We start from the raw sequence: 26,670 nt of genomic DNA, 5'->3' as shown, positions 1-26,670 counted from the left end.
CATGGTTGGTTCGAATTCGGTTCAGAGTTGACCAAGATGACCGTGGAAGGTTAAACCCAGGAACCTTCTGCCTGGAATCTGGCACAAGATGCTTATTTTTAAAGTCTTGTTTAGCTCAATCTGCTTTCCAAGCCTCCTTGTTTAGCCTGATTGCATGAGGCTAAAATAAATGTCCCCAGAAAGGCTTGTGGGATTTAAAATGTTGCAGGGAGGGTGTTGTCTTCCTAGTCACCAAGACCTTGACATCTGTTTTACTGGATTTGCTTATTAGGCAAGTAGTAATATCCCCATTTTACAGACCCAAGCACAGCTAAATCAACTTAAGAAATCTGCTTCTAAGTTCAAGGCAATTTTTTTCCCCCCAGACTGAAAATACACTTCAATACTGGCAACAAAACGACTCTAGAGGGAGTTGCTTAGCCACCTTGACTAATGCCAAAACTGGAATAGCCAAAAAGACAACAGAAGCTCAGACATTGTAATATGATAGTGTGGCTACAAGCCATCTGAAATACATCTTCCTGTTCACATTAGCATCCAAGAACAGTAGTTACAATACCCATATAAGGGGCTTGATTCTCTTCTCACTCACTATTTACACCAGTGCCACTATACCGATGTTAAGATATGTTCAACAGTATAAATAAGGAACAAACAAGTAGAGAAACAGGCCTTTAGTGTAATCTAAGAATCATTCATTAATTTGGTATAAAATCTGAGTTAAGAGATGCCAAATGACTGTGTGTTAGTTAACTGAAGTCCACGAGAGCAGAGATTCAGCACTAAGGCCATGGTTAAAGTTAGGATATTAGCCAGGATTCCTGGGTTCTAGTCTAAACTTGGGGAAGAAAAGTGATTTAGTTGGTACAGCAGGGGTTTGACAATCTGAGAGAGTTCTACCCATTTGACACATTATATAAACCTCTGTAGCCATCTGTAAAAGAGGTACAATAATTCTCACCTACCTCACAGGAGTCATAGTGAGGTATTTGCTAAGGATCTGAGTTCTCTTTACGAAGAGATTGTTATATTGAAATCTGACTGTTTGCTACTGCAGCATATATAGTATGTGAGATCATCCCCCTATCTGTAGGCATTATAATAGCTGGCCCAAATGGAGTGAATGATGGATGTCATTTTGCCTTTAACATGGAGTATTCATATTTTAGATCAGACTTTTAGCATTCTGTTAGGTAGTCAGATACCATTGTGCTGAGCAAAATATAGATTGGGGCCTGATGCTGTTCATACTTATACTGGTGTAATTCAATACAGTTGCTCCTGATTTGCCAGGTAGGTGAGAAAAATCAGATCCTCAGATTAACAAAGGATTAGATACATGAATTTCTCTTACTGAATCTGACCTGTACCTATATTATTCAGAACTTGCAAATAGGCATAACTTGAGTAAAACGCTATAGGAAACACTCTGGTAGAAAACTGTTTCAGCACTATGCTGACCTCACTGTTCCATCTTCTCCTACCTTACTTTGGGTATTTGTGATGGTTTAGAAATTCCCCTACTATTTGGGGGGGGAGGGGTTAGCAGCTCAGATTTCAGGGGGCCTTTGAGTGATAGAAAAGCACCTCTTTGCTATGATACAGTTCGTCACTAGATAATCCTTCAATAGGAACAGCAGAGATAGCAGAAGCCAGTATGCTTAATGCAGTGAGATTCCATGCTGAATTGTGTGTGTAAATCTCAAGAAAAGTGAAGAATTCTTCATGGGGGAAGGAAAAAAGTCCTCAGCTGGGGTAAGGTGATGTTTCTCTAGAAACTTCAATGAATGGATGCCACCAACTGAAAATCTGGTCCTTGGAGGCAACAGAGCTACACTGAAAGTACAAAGTGCCCAGCACAACCCCTTATCTGGTTGCAGATCTTTCCTCCCCAAGGAAGTAGACCAGCAGCCTGCAGGCTACATCCCACTTTAAATGGTTTCCTGCTAAGCCAGTTCAAGAGGAAATCACAGCTGCCATGCACTTACAGGGAACAGCTGTTCTGCTTCACCTCCTCACCTTCCAGTGGATTGAATATCCTGCTGTTTTGCTGTCAGCCAAGTTTCAGATACCTGAGCAGCCTGGTGGCCTGACTCAAGGAGGGAGTTGAATGTGTTTTCAATACTTCATTAGTGTCCTCAGCTGACCAGAACTAGGGCACAGAATTAAAGGGCTCTCTACCTGCTTCTCAGTTGTACCTACTGGTTCAGTCCATCTGCATTTCTTTCTGTCCAGTTTGTCCATCCCAGATTGTCTCTCTCTCCCACAACACTGTCCCACCAGATTTTATTTCCACTGCCTGTGCATGCATATCACCACATCTATAGCTCCTGCAGCTCATGGCCAAGAGGGAGGAAGCAGCACTGGTTGGCTGTCTCTTCATCACCACCTGCTGCACACAGTGTGGAGCAAGGAATCCCGCAGAGGGAGCAATGAGAAAGGGAGAGTGAGGGGGCAATCTTGGCTTCCTGGTCAGCAGCCCACAGTATGGAGAGGAGGAGTTGCAGCGACTGACAGTGAGACATCAGATGATCTCTCCAGATGAGAGACTCAGCAGGTGTGCCTTGGGAAGTGCACCTGCTTACAGAGCTCTGATTTTGGAGCAGTCTCTCTGGTCCTATTCTGAAGTTTGGAAGGCAGTATTCTTTGGACCTTGGAGAGTAGTGAGTCAGCAACATAAGCTGATGGTGCCTTAGCTCAGCTCCAGAGCATAACAATTGGCCTTCGCTTTTCCTTCCAGTACCTAATTACACCACAGGAGAGGCAAGTAAACCTGCTGTTCCTGAATCATCATCCGGATACCCTCAGGCCAGCCTCCTGTCAGCTGCTGCTCTGAGAGAGATAGCTCATGCAGAGTTGCTTTTATTCATTTCCAGCATATGGATAACTGACACCATCTGCCCCCCCTCCCTCCAGTGTGAGGAGTCCTAAAGCATAACTATCTAGGAACCCAGAACAGAGAGAGAGATCCTACTATGTAGAGAATGCTTTATATCAAAGGAGCCTCCAAAACTTCACAATTTCAATTCAGCCTCCCAACAGCCATATGAGGTAAACTGAGGCACAGGGGGTTAAGCATCCAGGTGGCGAAGAGCCCTTGCATCAATGTGCAGAGTGGGAGAGGATAACAAAAAACCTTCCCGTATCTTGGGCCCCACACACAAGGCCTAACCACAAGTTTATCAGCATTTTGTAAGAACAGTGAATTTCCATTCAACCTATTCCTGGTGTCCCCTGTCAAAATAACTCATTATGCACACTCAAGTTGTTGTTGAGCTCTTTGGAAAAAAAATCTAGTCTTTAGGTAGGTGCCTAACTAGGAGATCTTTTGAAAAATCTGGTGCAATGGAGAGCACTTCAAAAAAAAAAGTCTCTTTGGGCTTGATGCAACTCCCATCTAAATCAGTGTTACATATTCCATTAACTTCAGTGGGAGTTGGATGCAGCTCATACTGAAGAGGATTTTTACAGACTCCAGCTGTGAACATGTGGTTAGTCTTCATCCCTTGCATTCAAGGTATTTCCTTCTTGCTCATGTTTAACATACATTTCTTGGTAATTACAGCATTTAGTCTCCAAAAGCTTCATGCCTTATTCACTCTGAAATTATAGAGAATCAAGTTCATATTCTGTACCTCAATCTGTGTAAGAGTAAAGGGGGATTACCCCTCCCCCCATAGTAATATTATGATCTCAACCATTCCTCAAATCCATCTGTAAGGAATCTGAATTCCAGCTGAAAATTATTGCAAATATAAGGAGTATATGAACAAGAAAAATAGACAAGGGCCCGCTTTGGGGTAGAGATCAACCAAATTTTTTATAGTAAGCAATTACAGAAGCATGGAGCAAAGCAAAAAATGCTGTGGAGTTGACACATTTCAGTTGGGTAAAGTGTAATAGGTCTAATTAGATAATTTAGTTTTCTGGCACTGCAGCATGTGGGAGATTTACATTAGCATTTTATGAGGAACATAGGAATGGATATACAAATCTTTCCAGTTTTACAAGGAAATAGCCTTACAACGCATGTGCCTCCAAACTGACAGTTTATACAGTTTTCATACTGGCAACTTAGGTGCCTTTTGGTTACATTATCCACTTTGATTTGTATGCTTTGAATATGCTTTGTCTCAGGGAACTTTCAAAGGCAAATTTCTCCATGCTTTTGCTGTCCATAAACAGTTTGTTACTTTAGAGCCTATAGGCTCCAACCAAATCAGAGGCCCATTATGCTAGGATCTGGGCATAGATACTCACCCATTATTGGTGGACTCAGATCTCCAACTTCAGGTGTGCAAAGAGGGATCTAGAACTGATTTTTCTTCTGATTGCTGTATATGGCTAATTTCAGATAGCTAGAACTGCTGGAGGCCCATTTGCCATAAAGGAAAAAGGCAAATTAATGCTAAATTCAGTTAACGGTTTTGTGATAGGGACCCTTGTCTACTAACAACTTGATAGAGATGACCCAAAAAACAGTTTTGGCCACAACCACTTCCATCTCTTTTGCTTAGGGCTAAATCATCAAGGGGTGTAAACTGGTATTGCTCCTTTGAAGTCAGTGGAGCTACACCCACTTACATCATCCAGGGATCTGTCCCAAATATTGGATTTGTCAAGATTCTGGAACAGCTGCTTTAATCTGTGACTGCAAATGGAGGTCATCTGATCACTAAGAATTTAAAAAAAAAATTAAGGTCTCAAGTTTTTGCAGTTTGAAGGAAAATATATGAAGTTAAAAAATGCTAATACCACCTCAGCAAGAACAATTTAATGGCAGTAAAAATGCTGCACTCTTAGGCCTGGTCTACACTAGGACCTTAATTCGAATTTAGCAGCGTTAATTCGAATTAACCGTTCACCCGTCCACACCAGGAAGCCATTTAATTCGACATAGAGGGCTCTTTAGTTCAACTTCTGTACTCCTCCCCGACGAGGGGAGTAGCGCTAAATTCGACATGGCTATGTCGAATTAGGCTAGGTGTGGATGCAAATCGAACTTAGTAGCTCCGGGAGCTATCCCACAGTGCACCACTCTGTTGATGCTCTGGACAGCAGTCTGATCTTGGATGTTCTGACCAGCCACACAGGAAATGCCCAGGGAAAATTTGACATGCTCCAGCACCTTGTGGATGTTCTGCAGGACCGCAGCCAGGAGGACAGAGCCCCCCCCGCAGTGTATCTGCAACCGCCCTCCCCCGCCACAAAGTCCCATACCTCCTGTCACCCAAAGTAACCAGAAGGAGTGGCGCCAGGGGCCGTGAAAACTGTCACTGCACCCCAGCAGAGTGCTCAAGTACCCAAAAGCTCTCATACCCTAATTTTTGAGAATTCCTTCCCTTCCTGACTCACCCTAGCCCCAATCCCAGTTTCATCCCCTGACTGTCTGGTTAATTATTAAAAATACTTTGCTCTTAATTACTGTTTCCGTCATGCTTTTTTACACAATGCTGCGTTTGAAGGGGTGGGTGGGGAAGGGGGTAGGGTATTGCATAGGACAGTCACCTTTACCAGGGTACAGACACGGGGGCAGGATCAGCAGCAGGTCACACACACAGTGCAGTCAGTAGGCACCCTGGTCGGTATGGGAGGTGGTTTGCAGGTTCTGTGTGGGTGGGGGGGGGTACGTGACTTTGTAGTGGGGGAGGAGGGTTACAGATCTCATGCAGTGGTCCCTGTCCTGGACCACAGAGCCACGCAGCAGAGGAATCTGTATCCTTCCTCCCCCGCCACAAGGCCACATAGCCCCCGCACACAGAGTCCCAAAAAGGAGGGATGGCAGGCTCTGTTGAAACAACCAGTCCGGCACTGCAGACTGCTCTGGGAGCAGGAGCCTGTCATTCCTCGAGTTTAGAGGCGGTCTTTACATCACCGCACACCCTACCCAGCACAGTCTGCGTCCCAGTTTCAACCCTTTAATGCAAAGTCATCAATAAAGAAACCTTTGTAAAGTTACAGTGGAACATTTATTTTATTTTTAAACGTGTGTTGGAAGTGGGGGAAGCGGGGTGGATGGGGTATGTAACTGCAGATGCTGGTCAACAGTAACGTGGTAAAGAAACAGGGGCAGGTTCAGCTTCTCTGTAAAGAAACTGAACAGTCACAGGTCATGCTGCTTGCTGGTACTTGAAGAATTCCTTGTCGCTGTGCAAGGCGCCTGCATAGGACTTCACGAGGCAGGGCATTAGCGGGTAGGCTGGGTCCCCGAGGATCACTATAGGCATCTGCACATCCCCAAGAGTTATTTTGTGGTCCGGGAAGAAACTACCTTCCTGCAGGCGTCTAAACAGACCAGAGTTCCTGAAAACACGCGCGTCATGAACTTTGCCTGGCCACCCGACGTTGATGTTGGTAAAACGTCCCCCATGGTCCACCAGTGCTCGCAGCACCATTGAAAAGTAGCCCGATTTCTCAGCAGCTGACTGTGGAAGAGGTGGATGATAAGGTGCGAGGAGTTGACAACGGCCATAACTGCAGCGGGCTCTGTGCTCGCAGTGCTGTGGTGCCCGTGCTGTCACTGAGCAGAAAAGTGCACGAACAGGTTGCCCACAGGCGCTTTCGGGGAGGGAGGGAGGGCGTGATTGACAGTTCAATGATGACAGTTACCCAAAACCACCCTCGACACATTTTTTCCCCCAGCATGCATTGGGGGAAATCCCAGAATTCCAATGGGCAGCGGGGAGTGCGGGAAAGCTTCCCACAGTGCACCACTTCCAAATTCGACGCTGGCCCTGTTACTGTGGACTCACAGTCGAATTAGTGTATTTAGTGTGGATACACAAATTCGACTTCATAAGGTCGATTCCACAAATTCGACTAAAGTTGATTCGAAATAGTCTTGTAATGTAGACATACCCTTACATGGTGACTAATGGGAATGTGTTTTATCTGATTTTGATGAACATGCACTCTTTCTAAAGAAGAATATGCATTTCAGCTTCAGGTAGACTTTGAAAACAAAGTTGCTTTCAATCAATTTTATCCAAGCAAAGATTTTATCTCCATATCTATTATTGACCTTTCAAATTTGGCATGTTTAGTGGTAGTGCCCCACTAATCTCTTAATATGTAGTCACTGAGGAAAAAGAAATGGGATTACCCAGGCTAAATTGCCAAGATTCATAAGAGTCCAAAAGCACCAAGATAGACGCCAATAATTTAAAAAGCATTCAACCCCAGGGCAGCATAGACTCAGACTTAATCCTTGCTCTGGATTCAGGATCACAAATATTTAATCTAATTGGAAACCGACAGGGCATGGCCTTCTGCTTCTGTCTTCATTCAAATGGCTCTTGCCTCCAGTTTGTGAACACCTATGTGGTTTAGGTATTTATCTCAACCACCACCCTTTATAGCCCTGTGCAATCACTCTGTTTACACCAACTATCCACTTCCCCTCACTTGTCTTTGGCAAAGGGGGCTGAAGATCCCTCCATGCAGAGACCTCCTTTTACCCTGCCCTTGATAGCCTCTCTCATTCCCCACTTGCATTTCCTTCCTGTATGCCTGTCTGCTCTTCCATTTAATGAGGTAAGTAGCTCCTTAGTGCTCCCCAACTCAGACTGATCTAATTAGCTCCAGCTTCCCTCAGTCATGCCCCTCTCCAGGGAAACTAATTGGATTTATAGTGACCAGAGTGTTGGTTCAGCTGCTGGTTCTCAGCACTCTGCTACAGACCCCTTTAATTGAATGTTTTAAACAGGGCTCAGGTATTATTTTCAGCCTATATGGGAACCTTTCCCATTCCCACCCATCTCCTTTTCTGTCTCCCTTTTTGATATCTACTTAGTAACAATACTTTGTTTTGTTGCAAATAAAGAACTAGGTTATACTCCAAACTGCCACTGTCATGGTCTCTTCAGCTGACTGAGCTGTCTGTAAAATAGGGGAAATGGCACCTATCCACATTAAGATGCTTGGATGAAAGGCATCCTATAAGGGCCAAGTATTTTTAGTTTGTTATTATAAGGGCCTAAAATACCATGGTGAACTGCAATGTTTATAAATTAGAATTAAGAAGAATCATAATTTATTATTTTAGTGCCCAGGAGCCCTGCTCATGGACCGGAACACCCTTGTGCTAGATGCTGTGCACAAGGAACAAGACAGTCCCTGCCCCAGAGCACTTACAATCTGAGTAGGACCAGCCCTGTACTACAGGACCCTGGAGTGGGTTTTGTAAAGAATGGCATTTCAGTCATCATACATCTTAGCTGGTGTAAACTAAGATGTCACCAGTGACTTCAATGGAGCTGCACTAGGTTGCATCTTGTTCCCATAGTTTAAGATACTCCTAATTCAGCTGTCTAAACAGAGCGTAAATGCACTGAAGTTTTTGGCATTGCACTACCAGCATAAGCCAAGAGTAGATTATTATACCCCAGAACAAGGTGGAAGCAGCAGAGGCATTGGGCCTCAAAGTGGAGTCTGAGAGTAACAGCCTCCAGTGGCTACCACCATGTTGGTGAAGAACACATACTGCCCTGTGCTTAGGGCTCTTGCCCGAAGACAATCTCACTCCACTTGTTCACAGCTTGCAAAAATTCCCCCCGTTGGATTTCTCTGAAAAAACTTAGGCTCTTCCATCTTTTTCCACCACCCCATCACTCTATACATTTGGTTATTTTCACCCTATAGTATTAAGCTATGTGCAATCTAGTAGATTCCTTGCTCAGCAGATTTATACTGTATCAAATTTTCTAGCTCTCAACCACAATTATATCTATCAACATTTCCAAGGGTTTTCTTTTGGCTGCTGGTTCAAAAGATGTATTTGTCCTTCCTGTAAATGTCATCCTGGGTCCTGAGATTTGTTGGGTGAGAGTCACCCTAACACACTTATCACTTGTGCCAGAGACACCCCTGGATAACAAGCTTTCCAACCAGTATCATGGCTTTGGTGATTGCTTCCTGAAAAGATAATCTGAATAATACTGCCTGATCCAGCTCCCATTGAAATCAGTGGCAAAACTCCCTTAGACTTCAGTGGGAGCAAGATTGGGCCCTTTGTTAATGTAACCTGTTCAGCAGCATTGTGTTTTTCATCCCTTAATCTCTTAACAGCTTTAGTTATTAATCTTTTGCAGTTCTAGAGGTGAAAGGGAACCCACCTATTTAAAAGTGTCCTCCTTAGATTTAGCTGACAGGGCTTATTTTCTCCTCTGTTGCCTTTTATCTCAGATTTATTGCTCGCCTAATTTTTCCTTCCGAGTGCTTTAGCTTTCCCTGAATTGGACACCATATAAATCTGGTATGAAGGAGGCCTGCACTGGTCTCTAGTTTCCACCGTTTAAGTCAGGAGAAGTTTTCATATTTCAGAAATTTGAGGGGACCTTTCAAAAAGTGCCTGCCTTCCTCTCTCCTCCCCTGGTACTTCTCAGCCAACATGCTGCACCCCACTTCACACAGTAACTCCACAGGGCCATATTCTGTTACCCTTCTTCCCACCAATGGCCCCAGTGACTGAGGATGCAGTTAAACCAGTACAACTCCCTTATACCAGTAGAGCTTATTCCTTTTCCTGTACTGAATAGCTACGTGATTTTATAGCTATCACTGCATCCACACTCGCAGGGGGGGAGCAGGGCCGGCTTTAGGAAGTGCAGGGCCCAGTTTGAACATTTTTGGCGGGGCCCCAGCAGGGATGACTTAAATGAAAGGCTTTTTTTTTTTAAACTTTTTTTCTTAGCAGCCGGTTCCCTATAAAAAGTTCTGATTTAAGGGATGTGCCACAGTGTGTATTTTTTGTACCAATAGGGTTACCATGTGTCTATATTTTCTTCCCAGATGGTGATTTAAGAACCAAAAAGCCTGACATGTCCAGGAAAATATGGCTGTATGTTAACCCTACCTAAAGTTCTTTTTAAAAAAAAGATGGGCTTGAACTAGAAATGAGCTCTGTTTTACATGTGTGGGTCCCCGCCACTCCATGGGGGTGTGCTAGGGTGATCAGATGTCCTGATTTTATAGGAACAGTCCTGATTTTTGGGACTCATATAGGATCTTATTACCCCCCACCCCGTCCCGATTTTTCACACTTGTTGTCTGGTAACCCTAGGGTGAAGTTCACATGTGTGGGTCCCAGCTGCTCCCTGTCCCCCTCATTGAAGCAGGTGTGCAGGGTTACTGCCCTGTGAACTGCAGGGCACCAATGGACATGGGGCTGGCTGGAGGCAGGGCAGGGGCTGACTAGAGGTAAGGTGTGGCTGCAGGCAGGGAAAGGGGTGCGGGGCTGGTTGGAGACAGGGGGTGTGAGGTGGGCTGGCTGGCTTCAGGCAGGGCCACAGGGGGCTGTGGCATGGGTTGGCAGGGCTAGAGACAGAGGAGTGCGGGACTGGCTGGCTTCAGGCAGGGGGTGCAGCAGGGGTTCGCTGGAGACAGGGCTGGCTGAGGTCAGGGGGTGCAGGGCTGGCTGGAGACAGGGCAGGGGGTGTGGGGCTGGCTGCAGACAGGAGCTGGTGCAGGCAGGGTAGGGGGTGTGGGGCTGGCTGCAGACAGGAGCTGGTGCAGACAGGGTAGGGCTGGTGCGGGCAGAGTAGGGGGTGTAACAGGGGCTGGCTGCGGGCAGGGGATGCAGGTACAGGGGGTACAGCCCACCCTGTACGGTGAGTGCCCCCTCCTCCTCCTCCTTCCCCCACCAGGGAGGCAGCAGCAGCCCAGGGGCTATTTAAAGGGCCCAGGGCTCCCCTGCTTCTTCCGCCCCAGCCCTTTTAATAGCCGCGGGAGCCCTGCGGAAGTGGTGGGGCTCCCGTGGCTATTTAGAGGGCTGGGGTGGTAGAAGCAATGGGAGCCCTGGACTTTTTGAATAGCCCCCAGAGCCCCGCAGCCCTACCCCAGGGCTCCTGCAGTGGGGCTCTGGTGGCAATTTAAAGGGCCTGGAGCTCATCCCTGCTAGGAGCCCCAGGCCCTTTAAATTGCCCCCTGGGGAAGCTGGGCCACCTCGGTACAGTGCACCGGCTCTTGCCAGTATGCTGTACTGGGGCTTGGGCCCGATTCAGGAGAATTGGCCTAAAGCCAGCCCTGGTGGGGAGCTGTATTGCTAACTACAGCAGTACAACTTGTGTGCACACAAGCCTTGAATCTGGCCCAAAGGTCTCAAATCTGCAAGGTGCTGAATACCCTCAACTTCCAGCACCATCAGCCCCTCAAAGCATTGGACCCAAGTTCAGGCTAATCCTAACTACAGGTTACCCTCCCCTAAACAGGATTTTGCTAAATATGCTTTCCATCTCCTTGAAGCTTGTTCTACTAACCTCCAGAGCTCAGTCTTTTGACTTTCAGAAATGTCTCCTTTTAAAAAGGAATGGACATTTTGGTCTGACTAGATTTATCATTTATACTCATTCTGTTGCTTCTTTGATTGAGATTTAACAAAATACACCCCACAGACTATGCCAATTTCTTCATTATCCCCTCAATCTGTCAAAGATCATGAGCTTGACATCTAATCATATTTCTTTGCAGGGTACATGAAATGAATTTTGTTTTATGGTTCCACAGTCTGAACATTTCTACAGTGGTTATAGAAGGCAAAGCATATGCTATTTTTAGTAGTGTCCCTTTCTCTGCCTTATTGGTAGAGCAGGGTTTTTTGCTGCGATCTACCATAACATTTGTCTCTTGAAGTTTCCCAATTTACACAAGCCTCAGTGCAGGGGGCTAGACTAGATGACCTCTCAAGGTCCTTCCCTGCTCTACATTTCCATGAGCTGGAGTTCATGATCTACAATCAGAATTGTGTTTGTGCTTCCCTTGTGCGCTCAGTTAGGATTTGTTGTAAATTAACCAAATCCCACACAGTTGTGCACATACTTATCTTTACTCAACTGAGCAGACTCATTGCTATAAAACTTGGGCACCTGTTGAAGTTATGAACTGTATTAGCAGATTCCCAGAGACCCAAGGACCATGTCTAATTTACATGCACATGTTGACCAAGATTCTTAAAAGTCACTAGAGAGTCTGGTTCCTCAACTTGAGATGCCTTAATAGGCATGGTTTTTCAGAAAGTACTGAACACCTGCCCTCTGAAAATTAGTCTCCCATGGTCCCCACCCAAAAATCACTAGTCACTTTGGAAAAAAAAAATATCTAGGCTACATTTTATTTGGTCAAAAAAAATGGGTACAACCATATTTGTTTATGCTTATTCACAATGATTGCAATGGGAGTTGCACATTTGTCCATGAGGTGTGGATCTTTAGTCACTTAAAGATCTTTTAAAAAAAGATCAGCCATTTTTTGAAAATGGGAGTTAGGCTCCTAAGTCATGTGCATTCTTAAATTTGTATCCCAGCTTCTCAGATGGTGTAAATCTACATAGTTCTGTGGACTTCACTAGTGCACCACTGATTTTCCTTCAGTGAGAATCTGACTGTATACTTTTATAGCTGTAAATTCCTTGGGCCACATCAGCCCATTCATTCTGAAGCAAAATTCTTCATTATGTTTTTCCAAGGAGTTCTGCTTAAAAACAGATCATCCTCTGACTAGGCAGCACATCTCCGCTGTTAATCCAAGTAGGACCAGTTCAAGATCCACTTCAGACATTTTTTTAAAAATTTCAACTGGTTTGTCAAAGGTCAACATCTTGCCAATAGCTAAGCAGATACAGAACTGTATGTGTTATATGCTTGACAGACATCTGAGACAGCCAGTTGTAGCATTTGAATAGGCTAAGTAAATACATCATGACAAAGGGCATATGCTGGAATTTAAGTGCAATTGGAATTGCCCTGCCCCAACCATCTGAGATGGCCAAGGGGAAAAGAGTCAATACTAATTCTGCATTCTTAAGAGATACTGTCAGGAATCACTTCATATAAGTGATTCTCCTCAGTGAAAGCTGAAACCCAAAGGGTGAACAAATGGCTGTGGAAATACTGTTGGAGGATGCCTCTCCAAACCACCTACCAACAGGTAATGGGGTAAACTTCTGCAACTTAAGACTATGAGTGATGGAAAGTAACCCAGGTGTTAGATTGCAGGCTTTTTGGGGCAGGGACCATCTGATCATCTGTGTTTTGTACCACACTGAGCACAATGTTCCCCCCCCCCCCGCAATGCTTGGCTGATCCTTAGGCACGACTAATAGGCCCAACCAACCAATGTTTCTCCTAGAATGCATAGTGCAGGCACAGGAGGCCTCTGGCAGAGAAACAGTGGGGTTGAGAAAAAGGTCTGAGGACGATGTAACCAGAGGAACCACTTGCTGGAAGCCCAGCCAAGCGGCCTGTCTGGAACAAGCCCCTCAGTGAGGGTGGAGGGGAAGATAATGAGGGAAAGAACTGTTCTGAAGGACCAGAGTGAGCCTGGCTCTATGCCTGGCTATGGCTCATCTTCTGGGTCCAGAGAGGCCAGGCCACAGTGGAAACAGTTGGCAGGAGAGGGGAGGCCCAGACACACTGCTATGATGGAGGCTAGGCAAGTACCTGGAGAGAAGGGCTGGGGTGAAAGGGTGTATTTGAGACAGTCCAAGTGAGTCCTGTTGTACAAACACAGGAATGTTAACATCTAGCAGTGAGGTTCTGGTCCATGAGGGGGGCTCTTAAGTGCTACAATAAATAAAGGGGACTGGGAATCACCACTTCAACATTTTTCATGAGGTTATTGACTTGGTGTGCAGCCTTGTCAAGTCATTTAACCCCTATGGACTTTTTACATTACAGGGTGGGGTGGCAAATATTTATCAGATAGGTATTATTGAACATTTTTCAACATTCACCACTCAGGGCTGGTCCACACTAAGAAGCGGGGTCGAACTAGGGTACGCAAATTCAGCTACATGAATAGTGTAGCTGAATTCGAAGTACCCTAGTTCGAACTACTCACCCGTCCAGACACCACGGAATTGAAGTCCGCGGCTCCAAGGTCGACTCTGCCACCGCCGTTTGCAGTGGTGGAGTACCGGAGTCGACCACGGCGCTTCCGGAGTTCAAACTATCGCGTCCAGATTAGATGCGATAGTTCGAACTCGAGAAGTCGAACTCACCGCATCGACCCGGCTGGCAAGTGTAGACTAGCCCTCACACACTAACTGGGTCTAGATTCAGAGTTCCCACCATGTCAGATGAGGAGCTCTTTTGAATATTTGGCCCCTTGGAATAGACACATGACAGGCTTCAATCCAGTATTGAAAGCAGATATTCTGAAGGACTTTAAGTACCATACTGAATTTCAGACATTGTAAAGAATTTTCAAGAGCAACTTTGCACAATTATACACACAACATTTCCAAGGGCAGTGACATTCTGCCTTATTTTCCACTTGAGTAATTTCAGAGGCCAATATTGCTTGTGCATTTTTCTTTCATGAAGATATTCTAAGTTTTTGCTCATAAAGAGGCTTTAATGAATTTTGGGTGCCAACTTCCCCACCTAATTGAACAATCTTACATTAGCTCAGGTTCATTCCAGAGATGTTGGGGTCTGGAGTTTGGCTTGCCTCCATCTGTGGACTTTAGGGAAGTTTTGATCCTGATGCACATCCGAACCCTGGACTTGTTTATGACTTTAGGGCAAGGAGCTAGGTATAAGCTGTACCACCCAGGTGCGGTACCTCAAGGATACACTGTTGCAGAGACATCCTTCTGAGTTGTTTCTCCCCACTTATCACTTTCAGGGGGAGGCAGAAATTTACCACTGGTACAATCAACACTAGCTCAGGTATCCAGCCAATGGGCTGAGGGGGAATGGAGAGCCAAGGTTCCACCTACTCCCATGGAGAGAGTAAACAGGCAAGCAGCCTTGTTTACTTTTAGAAGTGTCCAGGACTCCAGACCCAACGTCCAGGTAGCTTATAGAAGAGCATAAGTGGGTTATTCTTTTGTGCAGTCTAAAAAAAAAAATCACAATCTAGCTTTTTATAGCTAGCCCTTAGTTCTGTCAATGGCTACAACTGAAAGCAAGTGGAAGCTCAGAACCAGATTTGAACCTGTATCCAAACACTGCAGCTTAGGCCTCTCTCTAGTTTTTAAACTCAGAGCTCCAAGTGCTATGATAAACATACAAAACTACCTCATACAATAGGACTGAATTGAATTCTCTCATCTACAGTGCCTGTTTCTGATTCTATTTTGTTTTCCTTGGTGAAAACTTTCTGGATGACCGCAGCATAAATGCCCATGCAGATGTCTATTTTGATATTTTCTAGACCAATTTCTGTTAATCAGTAAGGGTGAAATTATAAACAGAAGGAAACTAGCTGTGATGTCATTACTCATCCCTTTTTCCACCTTACTGCTGTGAAGCACCTTTTGGAATTGCTATTAAAATACATAAAAAAAGTCGCCTATCCTTGATTCCTTTTTCCAATAGACTTCTACTTTGCTGATATATGCCACTCACATGCAGTCCTTAGCAAGGGGAGAGGATGCTTTCTGACAGTGGATTTGTTCTGTCAAATGATCTAGATTCAATATTCAAACCCACCTGAGACCCTACTGCAAGCTTTTCCTAAGTCCTATAGGACAGGCAGATCAGATCCAAAGTTTGATGAATAGGACTGTACATTGCACTGCAAATTCAAACCATGCCTGCAAAGGTAATGGGAGCAGGAAATGGTTATTATTTAGGCTATTAAATTCTGGGACTGAGCTCTTCATTTGTATCTTGTGATGATTTGAGGATTATATTCTTTAGATACACTTCAGAATTAGAACAGTGTAATAATGACAGTGTAAATGCAGTACAACACACTAATTGATGTACCTGTATTATGAAACGTATCCCACTATGTAGTGGTTTCAGATTTCAAAATGCCAGGGCAAGGCAATGGCACACAAAGCTTTGTGGCTGGGACTACAAGAGCTAGATTCCATTCCCATGGACATCAGTGGAAAGACTCCTGCTGATTAGTCAGAGTTGGATTAGGCCCCCAAATGATTTGGGTCCAACTGGGCAGCAAGAGCCTGATTCTGAGAAGGTACAAGAGGTGTTAAGTATCCTTTGGGGCTGGGTCTCATATGTCAGTGCACCAAAAGAATTAATTGCATCATTTTTGTCCCCATAAACTGTATACGATCTCTAGGTTTGCCCAAGAAGACAGAAGCATGGCTATCCAGATGACCCAACAGTGTTCTGATAAACGACTTTACTCAAGAGATGAAGATCATGGTTGCCTGAGGGTAATTTAGTAGATACAGGGTCCTGGTTTAATAACAAATTACAAAGCAGACTTGAGATCCAAGTCCTAGGCTTTAAAATGTCTGATTGAAAGGCTCTCATTATTTTAGGTAACATTAACCTTAAAAAACTCCATATAAAACCTCCTTTGGGGCAAGTGAAGGATTTATTTTTGGTTGCAGAGAAATAATAAAAGCAGCCTGAGAAGATCAATCTTACACGTCAAGGTCTGAGTGAATTAAAGAAATCCTTCCTTCAGGTCATGTCAAATAAAGACATCAACTGAGAGTCAGCTGCCACAGGTTCTGAATAAAACATATGCAGGGCAGAGAGCATTACTGTCATTGTTCAAAGTGAGTATATGCTACAGTAGCTAACCCCTGCACTTGTTTTCACATGAAACCAGTGAGATTGCACCATTCAGTTATTGGTTTGGAGGATTTGCTGGGGAGGTTTATTTTGTGTAAGGAAATCAATTACAGGTTAATAAACTAAACAGAGGACTGATCCCACAAGCTCTCAGTTCGTGAAACTCCCATTGAAGTCAGTGATTTTCAAATCGGGGTGCCTAAAGTCAGGCTGCTATACCCATACTTAGGAACTTAAATAAAAGCAGCTTGATATTCAGAGGTGCAGAGCACCTGTGACATCAACTGAGTCCCATCAAACACCTCTGGCAATTTAGGTCTGTTATTTAGGTGTCTAACTATTGATCAGGGCATTTTATGTACCCAAGTTTAGGGTCAGATCCTCAAATGGGGTACATTGGCATTGAAGTAAAAGCTGCTCAACCAATTTACACCAGCTGAGGATCTGATCCTTAAAATGGAAAAGCTTTTACACAAAGTACATACACAAGAGAAGCACCAAAGAGGATAGGTATTTAAAAATGTGCTCTCCCTTTCTAGTGTACTCAGAGGATGGCTCCCCAGCAGGCAAACCAGAATTTAGCCAAGTTCTTTGAATATTAACCTGATCTTGAACAAAAGAGGTCCTAAATGACACTGCCATCTTCACACATCCAGTGAGAAAGTTAGGAATAGAGCTGCAACTCATATGCCCTGCTTAAATATCCTGTTGAATCAAGTGCCTAACTTTACCACAACACTGCAAACAGCATGTACTTAGCGATGTTGGTCCCAGGATCTGACAGTCAAGGAGGGTGAGCTAATATCATTTAATGGTCCAACTTATGTTGGTGGAAGATACAAGCTTTTGAGCTACAGAGCTCTTCAACTCTGTAGCTTGAAAGCTTAAGAAGCATTGGACCATTAAAGGATATTACCTCACCCACATTGTCTCATTAAGCATATGAGCAGTCCAGCTGAAACCGATGCTTAAGCATCTTGCTTAACTAAGGCTCTAGTCCCTTGCGCTACCGTCTTTGTTTAATGGCTATTAAACCTCAATGGCTATTAGCCAGGATGGGTAGGGATGGTGTCCCTAGCCTCTGTTTGCCAGAAGCTGGGAATGGGCAACAGGGGGATGGATCACTTGATGATGACATGTTCTGTTCATACCCTCTGGGGCACCTGGGATTGGCTACTGTTGGAAGACAGGATACTGGGCTAGATGGACCTTTGGTCTGACCCAGTAGGGCCCCTCTTATGTTAATGCTAATATGTGGGTAGTTATATAATAAATGCATAGGTCTTTGTGACTTAGCAAAGCATAGGAAAAAAGCACCCTGAAATATTTGGCCAGATGGAGTTGCTATTTGAAATGGGTGACAATTTACTTTGAACTGTAAGATCCCCTTTTCTGCCTGGACAGATAGGGGCCCTGTTTAATTCCTGAGCTACAAACACCTGAAAATAAAATTCATTTTGTGATCTGATACAATTTAAACTGCGTAGATGCAAACTCATCCATCTACAGCATCCATGCAATTAGGAGAACCAACTGACAGATGATTCAGGAATGAAACAAAAATATCACTATCTGCTTGCCCCTGCTTGAGCCCAAGCTTTTCAGCCTCTTCTCTAGCAACCAATCCTATTTGACAGAAGCTTTTCATCAAATTGCTTAGACAACAGGATCTACAGGAACTGCAAGAGAGTTGTTGAAATTCTAAGAGGGCTGACCTTTCCAGGCACACTGGTATGAAATTCAATCTGGGTGCAGATATCAGGAAGCCCCAATTTTAAAAAGCTCACTAACTTGCCTTGCTTAGGAATTTATTGGTGTGTTAGCTGTGTTCTTTCACTGTTGTCATAGTAACTGAAGGGTTAATTATGTTTGCACATGGGCTAAACTCTAGAATCATTGGGTTATTCTGGTCATAACAGGCCAAGAGGGCCTGGAAACAGACCAAAGCCAATAACTTTGTTGCAACTAATGCTCCAACCAGCACTTATGCGAGAGTGCACATGAGTCGGTGAGCTTTAAGTGAGTTAGATTGCTGTTTTGATTTTCACACAGGGGACCTTAAAGGAAGGCTCCTAAATCCATATTGGGGCACCAGCCTGATTTTCAAAGGCACCAAGCAGTGGTTCCCATTGAAAACACTTGTGTAGGATAGTCAAAGGGTATTGGTATGAAGTTTTTGGGTCCTCAGAAGCTCTGAAAATTAGGCTGGGACCCAACTATGGATTTAGGAGTAACTTTAGCCACTTATGTTTGAAACTTTTGGACTTGATCCCTATTCTTCCTTTGTGTTGGGAATTCACATGAGTGCTTTGAGATCCCCCACTACTAACACAACTTGAAGACAGAAGCCCAGATTCTCAAAGGTATTTAGGCACCCACCTCAAAGTGATTTTCATGAGCTAAGTGGCTAATTACCCTTGATGATCTGAGCCTAAAGGACAATATGTATTTAGGACCAATACTGCCCTTGGGGTGCCCACTGTGGTACTTTAGAAGGTAATTCTACTGATTTCAATGGAAAGCTTTGGTGGGTGGGAGGAACCTTAACATGTTTTTGCTGTTAGATAATTGTTCTTCAGGTGTGTTTTGTCTGAGATTTTCAAAGTTGTGAAAGGGAATTAGGTGCCAAACTTTCACAGTTCCAGTGAGTATGGCACCTAACCCTCTTAGACTGCTTTGAAAATCCCCACCTTTATCACTGTAAATTTAAGGAATTATCAAGTTGCATCTAGAGTAATGTCTGGGGACTCCATTTTCATGGATCTTGTAATTAAAGGAGGAAATGTAAAGAAAAATTAAAATATTCATAGTGGAGCGTTAGAGGGGAAGGATGGTCCTGTGGTTTGGGCACTACATTAGGAGACCCATGTTAAGTTCCCTGCTCCTCTATAGGCCTCCTGTGTGAACTTAGCCTCCCTGTGCCTTAGTTCCCCATCTGTACTGGGGAGAGAATAGAATTTCGCTGATCTCAAAGGCTATTTTAAGGATAAATGCATTAAATACTGTGAGGCACTCAGGGTATATCTACAATGCAGCTGGGAGCAAGCCTCCCAACCCAGGTAGACAGACATGCATTAATAAGGGTTCAAGCTAGCATGCTAAAAAACAGTGTTGACATTGCAGTTTGGTTTGCAAGACCACCTGACTCCCTTGACCTGAGGTCCTGAGCCAGGCTGCTATTTTTAGCAAGCTAACTTGAGCCCTGTTAGTGCAAGTCGATCTACCTGGGCTGCTCTCTCCCAGCTGCAGTGTAGATATAGCCTCAAATACAACAGGGATGGGAGCCATATAAGTGCCTTTAACAGACAGAACAGCCCCCAAAATACTTAGGCCTTTTCACCTCACTGAAACTTGTAAATTAGGAATAACTGCACTGGAGTCAATAGAGTTACCAAAGTGAAATGTGTAAATAGGAGAAATCAGGTCCCACAAGTAGAAGAATTACATTAACTATCAGCATCTTAGATGTTGTAAATCAGTGCATTGCCATTGATTTTACACCTGCTGAGGAGCTGTCCCACAAAGTTGAAGTCCAGAAAAAAAAAACAGTGCAACTTCTATGGGCAATGAAAGGACTGACCAATGCCATTTTTCTTGGGCTCCTGACTTCCTATTTGGATGAGAAGAGGTAGTTTTAGCTGAATTGCTTTCAGTCTCGTGATTAGGAGTTAAAAAAACCACTCCCTTCACAGCTTTGCATCTTCAACTGTGCTCCTATGAAATGAATCTGTGGACCTATTGCTTCTGTGTGCTACCTATCAGTTTAGGAATCATTTATTTTTAAATAACTGTGCCAATCTTGTGTAGGATCCATCTTAGTCTGTCTTTGATAACCTTCCTTTATCTCCCCTGGTTACTGTTAATCTCACCAGGACATTAAACAGAAAGCTTTGGCACTCACTTTAGCAATACATTATTCTAAAGCGATCAGAACAGGTAAAAAAAGTTTTCTGATAAATTAAAGGAATTTGATCTGACCTTCAAAGTATCTCAGCTAACATGAACATCAGGAGCCAAGAGTACAATATATCTTCCAGTATCTAGGAAACAAGGGTCCGTTTCTGTTCAGTAGAAGACAAAATTATGTTTGCATGAGACTTATTTGGGTGCTGTTTCAGCTGTCAGTGATGACAGCTCATGTTTTCTAATCGGATTGGGGTTAAGCTCTCTTGTAAGGTAAAACAAGAAGATCATCTCACATAAAAATAGGCAGGTCTAAAAGGTTTTGCTTTGGATCTGAACATCTTCCAAGTTTAGGGGCCCAATCCCAGAAGCCTTCCCTGCAATGTGGAGCTCCCATTGGAGTGTTATGCAATTACACTGGTGTAAGTGGGAAAAGACTCAGGCCCTTAGACTTTTGGATGTACAAACTGGCCTGAAACAAAACCCCAGATCCAAAGCCCCCTAGCTCTGAGGTCTTCCAAAGCTTTAGATCTGAATTTCAGAGCTGGTCCCCCTTTTTGGTTTGTAAGGAACCAAAGGAAAAAAAAATGATTTGAAATACTTTCCCCCTTACATATTAGATAAAGAACATTTGGACCTAGTTTCAAATCCAAACTTTGTAGGGTCAGGCTTCTCTTTGGATGCTTAGTTATATCTTCTGATATTCACTCATTACTGCTTAAAGCTAAACCCTGTCTACATTGGGGATTTTAGCTCCCACTGTATCTATATCAATGTAATTGTACCAATCCCAAACCCTAGTGGAGTTGTCCTGCACTGGTATAAACCATGAACTGCATTCCAGCGTATCCAGATTTGCACCAAATCTACCTTAGGGTTTTGCACTGCTGTAGCTGCCTCGTAAGCTTATTGTCAATAAGTCTAAGGATCAGATCCTCAAAGATCTTTAAGCACCAACTCCCATTGATTTCAATGGGAGCCTCCTGCTTCTCAGTCTGGGGTGAAATTAGGGGTAGTAGTAATTGTTGTGGATCTCTGTTTGAAACAGGGAGACTAGAAGAGGGCAGGAATTCTGATCTTGCGAAGGTGATAGGGACTGAAGAGACTTAGGAAAAAAGAAAAAAGCTTCATTTGTTCTACAAATGAATGGCAAGTGGCTTTTAGTATTTATGCAAAATTTAGATTAAAGGCATCTGGCATTGAACTCAGGTCTGTTTTCTCAATGTGTCCTGTAAAGCCATTAATTTAGGAACCTGAATAGAGTTGACTGACTACCATACTTTGTCAAAAACATCTCTTAATAGCTTAGTGCTCGACCAATGTTTTAATAAAGACAGAAGACTGGGTTACAACAGATCCATGCTAAGGGCTTGTCTTCACTACAGGGGAGATCAATGTTGCCGCAATAGATGCAGCAGGTGTCAATTTACCAGGTCTAGTGAAGAGCCACTAAATCGATGGCAAAACTCTCCAGTTGACCCCAGTACGCCACCCCTGCAAGTCGACTGTAGAGCAGTTCCTGTTGACTCAATGCAATGAAGACCCCGGGGTAAGTTGACCTAAGTTACACTACTCCAGCTACATAGTTTAGGTTGACTTAGGGCTTGTCTTCACTACCAGGGTAAGTGTTTCTTATTGACCTGTGACAGAACTAGGTGATCAAATTTCATCTGCCATTTTGTTGCACAATGTTGATAAAGGCAAAGTAATGCACACTGAAAAATAACCCTAACCATACATACAAAATGGGATCTATAATAGCTGTTACTGCTCAAGAAAGATCAGTCATTTTTGATCATTGTTAGAAAATATCCACTCGATGTGCAGTGGCAGTTAGAAAAGCCAACAGAAATTTTAGAACCATTAGGAAAGGGTTAGATAAAACAAAATATAATGCCACTATATAAATCCATTGTATGCCCACACCTTGAATACTGCATGCAGTTCTGGTCACACACACACACACACACACACCCCCACTGAATCTCAAAAAAGATATTAGAACTGGAAAATGTGCAGAGAAGGGGAACAAAAAAATTAAGGTTATGGAACAGCTTCCATATGAGGAGATAAAGACTGGGACTGTTCATCTTGGAAAAGAGATGAATCAGGGGATATGATGGAGGTCTATAAAATCATGAACTGTGGAGAGAAATTGAATAAAGAATTGTTGTTTACCCTTTCACGTAACACAAGAACTAGAGGTCACCCAATGAAATTAAAGGCAGCAGCTTTAAAAACAAACAGAAGGAAGTACTTCTTCACACAACAGTCAAACTGTGGAACTTGTCGCCAGGGATGTGGAAGACCAAAAGTATAATTGGGTTACAAAATTAGATGAGTTCATGGAGGATAGGTCCATTAGTGGCTATTAGCCAAGATGGTCAGGGATGCAATACCATGTCCTGAGTGTCCCAAAATTGCCAACTGCAAGAAGCAGGGACTGGTTCACTCAAAATTGCCCTGTTCTGTTCATTCCCTCAGATGCATTTGGCAAGGGCCACTGTCACAGACAACGGGCTAGATGGACCATTGTCTGGTCCAGTATGGCCATGCTTATATTCTTAGAAGAAGTTTTAATTGCTGACCTGGAAATACCTCTCAGGCTTAATACTTGGTTGAGTTTGTTTTCTCCTGCAAGGGGTATCACATTGATTACTACATCTGAAATTGGTATTGGTGTCCACTAATAACACCATCCAGGTCACTCTTGTAAACAAACTGAAATATTGTCAGTGTATTTACTGAGGCTAATGCAACTTAAAAAAAAAATCTTAGTCTTAAATTAAGTTTACAAGTTTTAGGACTCAAATTTAGCCTTCCTTTTAATTAAAGTTATAGGCCAAAGTTTTTTCAAACTGAATTTTTCCAAAGTTTAGGTGCCTAGGGAAGGCCTGATTGTCAGAGTGGGATGCCCAGCACTGTCTGAAATTCAGTCCCCTTACAAGCTGACCACAGAAAATTGATACAAAGTCACAAATCACTCTGGAAAACCTTGACCCCAATTACTAGGTTAGGGCCAAATCCTCCACCTGGTGTATGTTGGTGGGGCTCAGTTAGAGGCAAGATTTATATTTTCATACTAAAAAGATTATCAAGAAAATGGACAATAAGAATATCAAGGACAGTATGTTAGCATGACTTTAAACTATTTTGAAATATATATATGTCCTTGATTATTGCTTATTTGGTGTGGAAGTTTAAATCCTAGTTCTCAAATAGCTCAAATTATTTTGGTTCCAGGACACAAGTTCATTTATGAATCTAAACATCCTCAAAATTTAGTATTGTTCTAGGCCTCATCTCTAATCAAGCTTGATTTCAGGGTTGATTGTCCTGTTAAGATAGTGCAGGGGTAGGCAACCTATGGCACACGTGCCGAAGGCGGCACATGAGCTGATTTTCAGTGGCACTCACACTGCCCGGGTCTGGGATGCTCTCTATTTTGATTTAATTTTAAATGAAGCTTCTTAAATATTTAAAAAACATTAATTATATATTATAGACGTATATAGAAAGAGACCTTCTAAAAACATTAAAATGTATGACTGGCACATGAAACCTTAAATTAGAGTGAATAAATGAAGATTCAGCACACCACTTCTGAAAGGTTGCCAACCCCTGAGATAGTGTGTTTAAAGGCAGAACAAACAGGAAAGGAAAAAATATACATCATGGATGTGAAATTCACACTGATTTATAAGCTGACAACATATCAAGTGGCCATCTATTTTGAGTTGTATTTCACCCAGACTACATTAGAAAAACTAAAATCCAGAGCATGCAACTTTCTGTTCATATCAGCACTCACTATCAGGGCTATATAGTTATGAGTTTGTCAGTTCTACCATTATAATCCCTCTTTCTGATGGATTTATATCTTGGCTGAAACAAACAAGTTCACTCAGAAGTGAATCTTGGCAGGCATTCAAGATCAGGCCAACATTAAAATGAAATGCTTTGGCCCACTGTCAGCTGGACAAGGGGACAATGTGGATGAGGGAGGACAGATCTGCATTTTCATAACACCCAAACCAAATGGCTTTAAGTTAGATTTTCCAGCTGAATGCAGAGGTAACAGAGCTAACAGGTCTTGGAATATATTCTATGCCAAATTAAAATTGCCAAGATTTGGAAGTTTTACAGCAGTAGGATATAACTAAAGTGAACTTCAGGAGTAAAATGATGTTGAGCACCAGGGCTGATTCAGACAAGCTGCCAAATGGGCTAGGAGCAGGTTACTGATCCTCCATCAGTGGGCCACAAACAGGCTAAGAACCAGTAGCTCCACAGGGGCACACTGCTCTCCAACACCTCCCCACATCTCAGCAGTAGGTGTGGAGGAGCAGCAGCTGGACAGAGTAGGCAGAGAAGGACAGGGAATGGGCCCCTGTGTGCCAGACACTGGAGGCTAATAGCAGAATATTCCAGTGGGGAAGGAAGGAAAGAATTGTGACAGCTCTCTTTAGACTTTCTGGGGGGTTGGCTGTGGACAGGACAGCTGTGCACCTGCCCCTTGCACAGGTCTGTCCATGAGGCACAACCATGGTTAGATTTTCAGAGGCACAAAGGGCAGGAAGATGCCCAAGTCAATGGGAATTGAGGGTATAACTGCCGTTTGTGGTTTGAAAAAAAATCTCCTCCTCTATTAAGCTTTCATCTCCCCACTTCACCGCAGTAAGGGGTGCTGAAAATTGTCAGGCTGGCCCAGCCTGCTACAGGGAAACCCACAAGGCAAACATGAAATGAAAGGCAAGTGGGAGGAGAATGTACATCCCACAGGGCCCCAATTTTCCTCTCCGGCCACTGTAAACTCCACTGAACACAATGGCGTCAAATCCACGTAAAGCAGGTGAGAGTCAGATGACAATCAAGGCCCATGTATGCTACTCAAATGCCTGCAGACTAAACAAGAACATGATCCTGTTCCCACTGAAGTGAGTCGTAATTGTGTCAGGGCCCTAACTCCTTGGGAACAAATAGAAATCCTAGGCTGCCATGGAGGCCCTGCTTCCAACCTGAATGTATGCATATTTAGTTTAGGTATTTTAATTTACTTATTTTGGTCTCTTTCTACTACTTGCACATTTGCCCTTTATAAAAATGGGTTATAGGAGAGAGGCATCATATTAATGGAAAGAAATAATTTTGCAGGCTTTATAAAGGGCCATACATTGAACCCTTAAGGCTATATTTTCAAAGTGCCACTGTGTGGTTACAGTTAGAAAATGACTGTAAAAATAGGCCCTGGTTACTCAACAGGTCTTCTCTCTAACCGTAAAATGGACACCAATGCAGAGGACCAGCACCATGCAACATAGGGCTTATTTGGGAATTACCTGGTGCATAAGCATTATGCTGGACAGGGATGAATTTCACTCTTAAACAAGTATCCACTGACTCCAGTGGCTACTGACACCTATCATTACATGAGACATTTGTGACTCTGGTCTAGATCAAGTGACTAGGAACTTGACAAAGTTATTGTACCATAGGCTTAATCCTTCCAGGTGCTGAGTATCTCCAACACATTGCTGAACAGCCTTTTGACTCCCATTGATTTCTTCATGCACTGTGGGTTATCAGCACTGTTTGTCATCATCATGGGCCCTAATTTCCTTTGAGCCATATCTACTCACTACACCAACAAATGCAAGAGTTTTACTCCTCTAAGCACTGCAGAGCCAATACACTGGTGGAAGCAGTTTCAGCACCTGTTAGGATTACACCCTATGTCTCTCCCCTTTTGCAAAAGTTGAAGCTTTTAGGGGGAGTTTCAAAAGGCATAAGAGCATTGAGGCATCCAATTCCCATGGGAAGTCAAGGCAAATTGGGTGCCTCACTGCCCTTTATGCCTTTGAAAAAAAAGTCTTACTGGATAAAGGGTACCTCTGCTCTCATACACTCCAATACTTCCCAGGCCTGATACAGGTCAGAAAGAGACCTTACTTCCCAAGCCACCTGAAATCAGCTTGCCTGACACCAAAGTCAGCTGAGATTAGTAGTAGTAGTATTTATTCGTATTACCATAGTGCCTATCAGCCCCATTCATGGACACAGGACCCCATTATGCTAGGCTCTATACAAACGGAACAAAATTATAGGTCCTGCCTGTAACAGGATCAGCACCCACCTCTCATGAGCACCCTCCATGGTTATGCATGTCCAGTCTTTAAAGCAGTCTCAGCTCTGCCTTCAGGCTATACCCCCAGGGCTTCCTCCCTGGAAGCAATGGTTTTGCCCCAGTTTTCAGTTGGGCCTCCTGACAGTTCAG

General features: G+C 43.6%; 3 long non-coding RNA genes across 11 annotated transcripts in view; 1 reads left to right on the top strand and 2 right to left on the bottom strand.

The window, feature by feature from the left end:
- Nucleotides 1-26,670, bottom strand: part of LOC120396714 — a 67,451-nt gene that overhangs the window by 40,442 nt on the left and 339 nt on the right. The gene's annotated exons all lie outside the window — the stretch shown is intronic.
- LOC120396713 lies at nucleotides 1,392-26,618 on the bottom strand. The gene is made up of 3 exons (XR_005593316.1): nucleotides 26,530-26,618; nucleotides 4,585-4,675; nucleotides 1,392-3,600 (listed from the first exon to the last, which is right to left on the bottom strand). It is a non-coding gene; the product is annotated as an uncharacterized LOC120396713 (long non-coding RNA).
- The window catches only part of LOC120396712, a 55,008-nt gene continuing 46,730 nt past the window's right edge, over nucleotides 18,393-26,670 (top strand). For all 9 annotated transcript variants that reach the window (XR_005593311.1, XR_005593307.1, XR_005593314.1 and 6 more), the window contains exons 1-2: nucleotides 18,393-18,512; nucleotides 21,782-21,945. This is a non-coding gene — a long non-coding RNA (uncharacterized LOC120396712). The remainder of the gene's footprint in view (nucleotides 18,513-21,781; nucleotides 21,946-26,670) is intronic.

The sequence above is a fragment of the Mauremys reevesii genome, linkage group 2 (assembly GCF_016161935.1).
Source record: "Mauremys reevesii isolate NIE-2019 linkage group 2, ASM1616193v1, whole genome shotgun sequence".
Lineage (NCBI taxonomy): Eukaryota > Metazoa > Chordata > Testudines > Geoemydidae > Mauremys > Mauremys reevesii.
Note: the sequence above shows the minus strand (reverse complement) of the source record. Positions and strands in the feature narration are given on the sequence as shown.